Source organism: Pongo pygmaeus, chromosome 23 (assembly GCF_028885625.2).
Source record: "Pongo pygmaeus isolate AG05252 chromosome 23, NHGRI_mPonPyg2-v2.0_pri, whole genome shotgun sequence".
NCBI classification, from domain to species: domain Eukaryota; kingdom Metazoa; phylum Chordata; class Mammalia; order Primates; family Hominidae; genus Pongo; species Pongo pygmaeus.
Genome location: NC_085931.1, coordinates 7217114 through 7225051, shown reverse-complemented (window position 1 = coordinate 7225051; position 7938 = coordinate 7217114).

The window sequence follows — 7938 nt, the reverse complement described above, 5'->3', positions numbered from 1 at the left end:
TGTTGTCCATTCATGGTGTTGCTGAAAGATGTTGCTGGAAAAGAGGGTCCTGATACAGACCACAAAGTAGGATTCCTAGATCTTCTACAGGAAAAAATTTGAGGCGAGTTAGAGAGCACAGTGAAAGAAGCAAGTTTATTAGAAATTACTCCATTACAGAGTTGGACATCCTCAGAAAACAAGAGCAGGAATGCATTGTCTTTTGTTAGTGTCTCTACTTATAAGTAACTATAAAGATAAAGAGTTATAATTAAACTTGGAAGGTGCAGATGTAGTCACTAAAGTCGTGGCTATTCGTTTTAACAATAACCATTATCCCATTGACCTAAGCTAGCTCATTAATAATATCCTTACAAAAATTGCTGCACTCCTAGGACATTTATACATTTTTCAGGCTTGGTGGAAGATGTCCTGTATGACCACAAATATTCTGCAATTGTAATTTGTGGCCAGTTAAAAAATGTGACTATTTTCAGACCATGAACATTAATCTTCTAGATGCCCTGTGAGTACCTAGCTACTCATATTAAGATAGAATATTCTAGTCATGTTTATTAAACTAGAAGCTAGGTAACCATGAGTTCCTCTAACACAGCAAGTCTACTCCTCAAGGAGAAAATGTATTTCTCAGGAATTTTGTGCATTTTGTTTAAAGGCATTTGGTATGTTTACCAAAATGGCAGAAAAGAGTGAAATTACTCCTCAAAGATTTCTCGATTGGATATCAAATAAACAAAATGATTACAGTTAATATGCAATTTGATACAGTTGATATTCAGAAGAAATTTTGTTTGAAACAAAATGAGATTTTTATTGTTACTTATTTATTATTATTATTATTATTATTATTATTATTATTGTTTTGAGACAGAGTCTTGCTCTGTTGCCCAGGCTGCAATGCAGTGCACTATCTTGGCTCACTGAAACCTGTGCCTCCCGGGTTCAAGCAATTCTTCTGCCTCAGCCTCCCAAGTAGCTGGGATTACAGGCATGAATCACCACACCCAGCTAATATTTGTATCTTTAGTAGAGATGGGGTTTTCCTCTGTTGGCCAGGCTGGTCTCAAACCCCTGACAACAAGCGATCTGCCCACCTTGGCCTCCCAAATAGCTGGGATTACAGGTGAGAGCCACCACTCCCAGTCACAATGAGGTTTTTAAATAATTCTGATTTCCTGCTGTTGAGCAGGGAGCTGAGCAAATTCAACAGATCATGGGCCTATACTAGGGGAAGACTGAGGACAAACTCTAGAACACATGTGATTAAATTAATTACAATGGAAACTAAATCAAATTTAGTAAGGCTACACCTCTTAGTTGCAAGATGTTTCCCCACATTTTGAAATGCGATGTAATTCCATGGAAAAGAAAACTAGTGTTTATCTCCAGAGTAAAGAATAGAGTTCCCTGCAATGATTGATTGACTGAGAACTATGGCTCAAGATTTAAAATCCTTCTTTTTACCATTTATAAACTAAAAATAAATTTCTAATCCCCTGTTGATTAAATGGACCTCTCTTCTTGGATAAGGACTTTCCAAAGTTAACCTGAAAAGCTAGTTCAAGCCATGGGTCACACATACCTCATTATACTCTCCTCCCTTTTGTTTTAATTTTAATTTCAATTTCAATTTTGAATTTATATTTGTGGGTACATAGTTGGTGTATATATTCATGGGGGTACATGACACACTTTGATGCAGTCGTGAAATAAGTAATACATAATAAAAACGGGGTATCTGTCCCCTCAAGCATTTATAGCTTGTGTTATAAACAATCCAATTATACTCTTTTAGTTTTTTTAAATGTGGAATTAAATTATTTTTTACTATAATCACCGTGTTGTGCTATCAAATGCTGTCTTATTCATTCTTTCTAACAATTGTTTTTTTACCCATTTAGCATCCCCACTATCCCCTTGTTCCCTCCCTGCCCTTCCCAGCCTCTGGTAACCATCCTTATACTCTCTACCTCTATGACACCAATTGTTTTGAATTTTAGGACCCACAAATAGTGAGAACATGTGACATTTGTCTTTCTGTGTCTGACATTTCACTTAACATAAAGACTTTCAGTTCCATTTATGTTATTGCAAATGGAAGGCTCTCATTATTTCTTACAGCTGAATAGTACTCCATTGTGTATATGTACCACATTTTCTCTATCCAGTCATCTGTTGATGGACATTTAGGTTCCTTCCAATCTTGGCTATTATAAACTTTGCTGTAGCAAACATGAGAGTGCCAATAGGTCTTTGATTTACTAATTTTTTTTCTTGTAGGCATATAATGAGCAGTGGGATAGCTGGACCATATAGTAGCTCTAGTTTTAGTTATATCGGGAACATCCAAACTGTCCTTAAATGTGCTCCCAACAGCAGTGTACAAGGGTTCCTTCACTCGACATACTCACCAGCATTTGTTTTTGACTGACTTCTGGATAAAAGCCACCTTAACTGGGGTGAAATGATATCTCATTTTGGGTTTGATTTGCATTTCCATGATGATCAGTAATCTGGAGCACCTTTTCATTTGCCCGTTTCACATTTGTATGTCTTCTTTTCATAAATGTCTATTTAAATTTTTTGTCCACTCTTTATTTGGGTTATTATTTTTTCTATGGAATTTTTTGAACTCAATATATTGTAGTGTATTAGTCTGTTCCTGCACTGCTATAAAAAAATACCTGAGACTGTGTTATCTATTTATTTACTGAGATGTAGTCTTGATTTGTTGCCCAGACTGAAGTGCAGTGGTGCAATCTCGGCTCACTGCAACCTCCACCTTCTGATTCAAGCAATTCTCTGCCTCAGCTCCTGAATAGCTGGGATTACTGGCACCTGCCACCATGCCTGGCTAATTTTTGTATTTTTAGTGGAGACAGGGTTTCACCATCTTGGCCAGGCTGGTCTTGAACTCCTGACCTCGTGATCCACCCTCCTCAGCCTCCCAAAGTGGTGAGATTACAGGCATGAGCCATGGCACCTGGCAAGACTGGGTAATTTATAAAGGAAATGGGTTTAATTGACTCACAGTTCCACATGGCCGGGGAGTACTCAGGAAACTTCCAATAATGGCAGATGGGGAAGCAGGCACCTCTTACATGACAGCAGGAGAGAGAGCATTTATGTGAAGCAAAAGGGGAAGAGTCCCCTATTAAACCATCAGATTTCCTGAGAAATCACTCATTATCAGAAGAACAGCATGGGGGAAACCAAACCCATGATCCAATGGCCTTCTACCAACCTCTCCCTCAACATCTGGGGATTACAATTCAATATGAGATTTGGGTGGGGACACAAATCCTAACCATATCATGTAGCTGTTAATTGCTTTTCAGATGGATAATTTACAAATATTTTCTCCCATTCTGTGGATTTTCACTTCACTTAGTTTCTTGTTTCTTTCACTTTAAAAAGGCTTTCTGACTTTCTGTAATCCAATTTGTCCATGTTTGTTTTAGTTGTCTGTGCTTCTGGGGCATTATTTAAGGAATTTTTGCCCAAACCAATGCCCTAAAGAGTTTCCCCAATGTTTTCTTGTAAAAGTTTCATGGTTTGAGGCGTTAGGTTTAAGTCTTTAATTCATTTTAATTTGATTTTTGTAAGTGGCAAGAAATAGGGTTCTAGTTTTATTCTTCTGCCTATGGCTTGCCAGTTTTCCCAGCCCTATTTATTACAAAAGCTGTCTCATTTTTCATTGCATATTCTTGGCACTTTTGTTGAAATTTAATTTAGCTGCCCCTCCCATAGGATTCCAGAACACTGCTATGAGGGTCTGAATGTTTGTCCCTCGCATAGGATTCCAGAACACTGCTGCTGGGTTCCAAACATTTGTCACATAAGATTCCAGAACACTGCTACGAGGGTCTGAATGTTTGTTCCTCACAGGGTATTCCAGAACACTTTTGCTGTGGTCTGAATATTTGTCCCTCACATAGGATTCCAGAACACTGCTATGAGCGTCTGAATGTTTGTCCCTCACACAGAATGCCAGTTTTACCAGACATATTTATTACAAAACTGTCTTATTTTTTATTGTATGTTCTTGGCACTTTTGTTGAAAATTAATTTAGCTGTATGAGTTTGTTTCTCAGGTCTCTATTTCGTTCCATCTGTCTTTATGTCTGTTTTTATGCTAGTGTCATGTTGTTTTAATTACTACAACTTAGTAGTATAATTTAAAACCAGGTAATGAAATTCCTCCAGTTTTGTTTTATATACTCAGCATAGCTTTGACAATTATGGTGTTTTGTGTTGTTTCCATATAAATTTCAGAATTTTTTTTCTATATCTGTGAGGAATGTCTTCTTTTTTTTTTTTTTTTTTTTTTTTTTGGTGGGGTCTTGCTCTGTCACCTAGACTGGAGTACAGTGATGTGATCTGGGCACAGTGCAACCTCCACCTCCTGGGTCCAAGCAATTCTTTGCCTCAGCCTCCTGAATGGCTGGGATTACAGGCACCCGCCACCATACCTGGCTAATTTTTTGTATTATTAGTAGAAGTGGGGTTTCACCAAGTTGGCCAGGCTGGTCTTGAACTCCTGACCTCATGATCCACCAACTTCGGCCTCCCAAAGTGCTGGGATTACAGGCATGAGCCACTGCCCCTGGCCTGTTATTTTGATAGAGATGGCATGAAATGTATAGATTGCTATGGATAGTACGGACATTTTTAAAAAAATACTGATTCTTCCAATCTGTGAAAATAAAAATATCTTTCCAATTTTTGGGTCCTTTTTCATTTCTTTTAAAACTGTTTTACAGTTTTAATTGTTGAGAACTTTTATTTCTTTGGTAAATTCCCACATGTTTTATTTGTGGCTACTGCAAATAGTATTACATTTTTGAATTCTTTTTCAGTTTGTTGACTGCTGGCATATAGAAACCCTACTGATTTGTATGTGTTGATTTCATATTCTGCAAATTTACTCAAGTTATTACCTCTAATAGATTTTGGTGGATGTATTAGGCCATTCTCATATTGCTATAAAAAGTAATCAGTGACTGGTTAATTTATAAAGAAAATAGGTTTAATTGGTTCATGTTTCTACAGACTGTACAGAAAGCATAGCACTGGCTTCTGCTTCTGGGGAAGCCTCTGACAACTGACAAGGTGAAAAATAAATCCAGTGCTTGCACATCACATGGTAAGTGCGAGGGCAGGGGGGAAGTGTTACACACACTTATAGATAACCAGCTCTGATAAAAACTTACTATTGTGGGAATGGCACCAAAGGAAATGATGCCAAACTGTCTGTGGAAATCTTGCCCTCATGATTCAATCACCTCCCCTCTAGGCCCGCTTCCAACATTGAGGATTATATTTCAATATAAGATTTTGGTGGGAATACACATCCAAACTGTATCATTTTGCCCTTGGCCGTTCCAAATCTCAAATCCTTCTCATATGTCAAAATACAGTCATGACTTCCCAATAATCCCCAAAGTCTTAACTAATTTCAGCCTTAACTCAAAAGTCAAAAGTCTCATCTAAGACAAAGCTAATTTCTTCCTCCTATAAGCCTGTAACATAAAGAAACAAATTAGGTTCTTCCAAGATACAAATGAGGCAGAGACATTGGGTAAATACTCCTAGTCTAAAAGGAAGAAATCAGCCAAAAGAAAGCGGTCACAGGATCTATGAAAGTCTGAAACCCAGTAGGGCAGTTATTGAATTGTAAGGCTCCAAAATAATTATTTTTGACTCTGTGTCCCATTTCCAGGGCATGCTAATGCCTTGGGAAGGTTCTACCTTGTGACTTTGCATGGTTCAGCCCCCACAGCTGCTCTCATGGGCTGGCATACTATGCCTCTGGCTTTTCAAGGTGCAAGGTGCAGGCTGTAGCTAGATCTACCATTCTGGGGTCTGAGGTCTGGAGGACAGTGATCCTCTCCTCACAGATCTACTAGGTCATGACCCAGTGGGGAGCCTTCCTGGGGACTGTCACCGCACATTTCTTTTCTCCATTGTTTTAGTAGAGGATCCCCATGAGGGCTCCACACCTGCAACATGCTTCTGCCTGCACACCCTGTCTTTTTCATACATCCTTTGAAATAAAGGTGGAGACACCCAAGTCTCAACTACTCGCATTTGGTAAACCCACAGGCCTAACCCCACATGGACGCTACCAAGGTTATGGCTTGCACTCTCTGAAGCAGTGACTGGAGTTGTAACTGGGTCAATATGAGCTACACCTGGAGCTGAAGCAGTGGCAAGGATGCAGTGAGCTTTGTTCCAAAGCTACTCAAGGCAGCAGGTCCTAGACCTGCTCCCAGAAACTATTCTCTTCTTTTAGGCCTCAGGGCCTGTGATGGGTTGCTGCCTTTCAGATTTCTAAAATGCCTTCAATTCCTCTTTCCCATTGTCTTGGCTATCAACACTTGCTTTTTTTTTAGATTATACAAATATCTCTAACAAGTGGTTGACCCATATGCTGCTTGAGTTCCTCTCTTATAAAAGCTTTTTATATTTCAGCCACATGACTAGGCTGAAAAGTTTTCAAGCTTTTACATTATGCTTCTTTTGTAAGTATAAGTTACTACTTATTTTATTTTTATTTTTTTGCTAGAACATGTGAGCATAGGTTGTTAGAGGCAGCCAGGTCACATCGCAAATGCTTTGCTGCTTAGACATTTTTCCAACAGAAACCCTAAATCATCAATTTCAAATTCAAACTTTTTTATATCCCTCGTGCATGACAGAAATTCAGCCAACCACTTTGCTAAGACAACATGCATGACCTTTGTTTCAGTCCCAATAAGTTTCTAGTTTTCATCTGAGACCTTCTCAGCCCGGCCTTCACTGTCCAGATCACTATCAGCATTTTGGTCACAGACATTCAACCAGTCTCTAAGAAAATCTCAACTTTCTCTCATTTTTCTGTTTTCTGAATCCCACAAATTCTTCCAACTTCTGCCTGTTTACCCAATTACAAAGCTGATTCCACATTGTGGGGTATTCTTATAACTACTTTCCATTCCTTGGTGCCAATTTTTATATTAAGCTATTTTTGCAACACTATGAGAGTGGGACTGGATAATTAATTTTTTACAAAGTAGGTTTAAGTGGCTTATGATTCTACAGGCTGTAGAGAAAACATAGTACTGGTATATGCTTCTGGGGAGGTCTCTGGAAGTTTACAGTCATGGCAGAAGTTGAAGCAGAATCTTGCACATCACAGGGCAAAAAGCAGAAGCAAAAAACAGAGGGGCAAGTTGTTACACAGTTTTAAATAACCAGATTTTATGGGAACTCACTATCATGAGGATAGCACCAAATGTGATGGTGCTAAGCCATTTATAGTAATCTACCCCAATGGTTAAATCACCTTTCAACAGGCCCATCTCCAACATTGAGAATTACATTTAAATATGAGATTCGGGAGGGAACACACATTCAAACCCTATCAGAGGAGTATTTACGCCTTTTCCAATATAACATTATAACATTGGCAAAAAAAAAAAAAAAGGTAATTTGACTTCTTTTCCAATTGGGATGCGTTTTATTGCTTTCTCCGGTCTGATTGCTCCAGATAGGACTTTCAGCATTATGTTGAATAACAGTGGTAAAAGTGGACATTCTTGTCGTCTTCCAGATTTTAGAGAAAAGGCTTTTAGTTTTTCCCCTCTTAGTGTGATACTAGCTGTGGGTCTGTCATATATGACTTTATTATGTTGAGGTATGTTCATTCCATACCCAGTTTTCAAAGCGCTTTTTATTATTAAAGAATATTAAATTTTATCAAAATTTTTTAGCATAATTGAAATGATTATATGGATTTTGTCCTTGTTTTTTTTTTTTTCTTTTTTGAGATGTAGTCTCCCTCTGTCACCCACGCTGGAGTGTAATGGCATGATCTCAGCTCAATGCAACCTCTGCCTCCCAGGTTCAAGTTATTCTCCTTCTTCAGCTTCCTGAGTAGCTGGGATTACAGGTGCT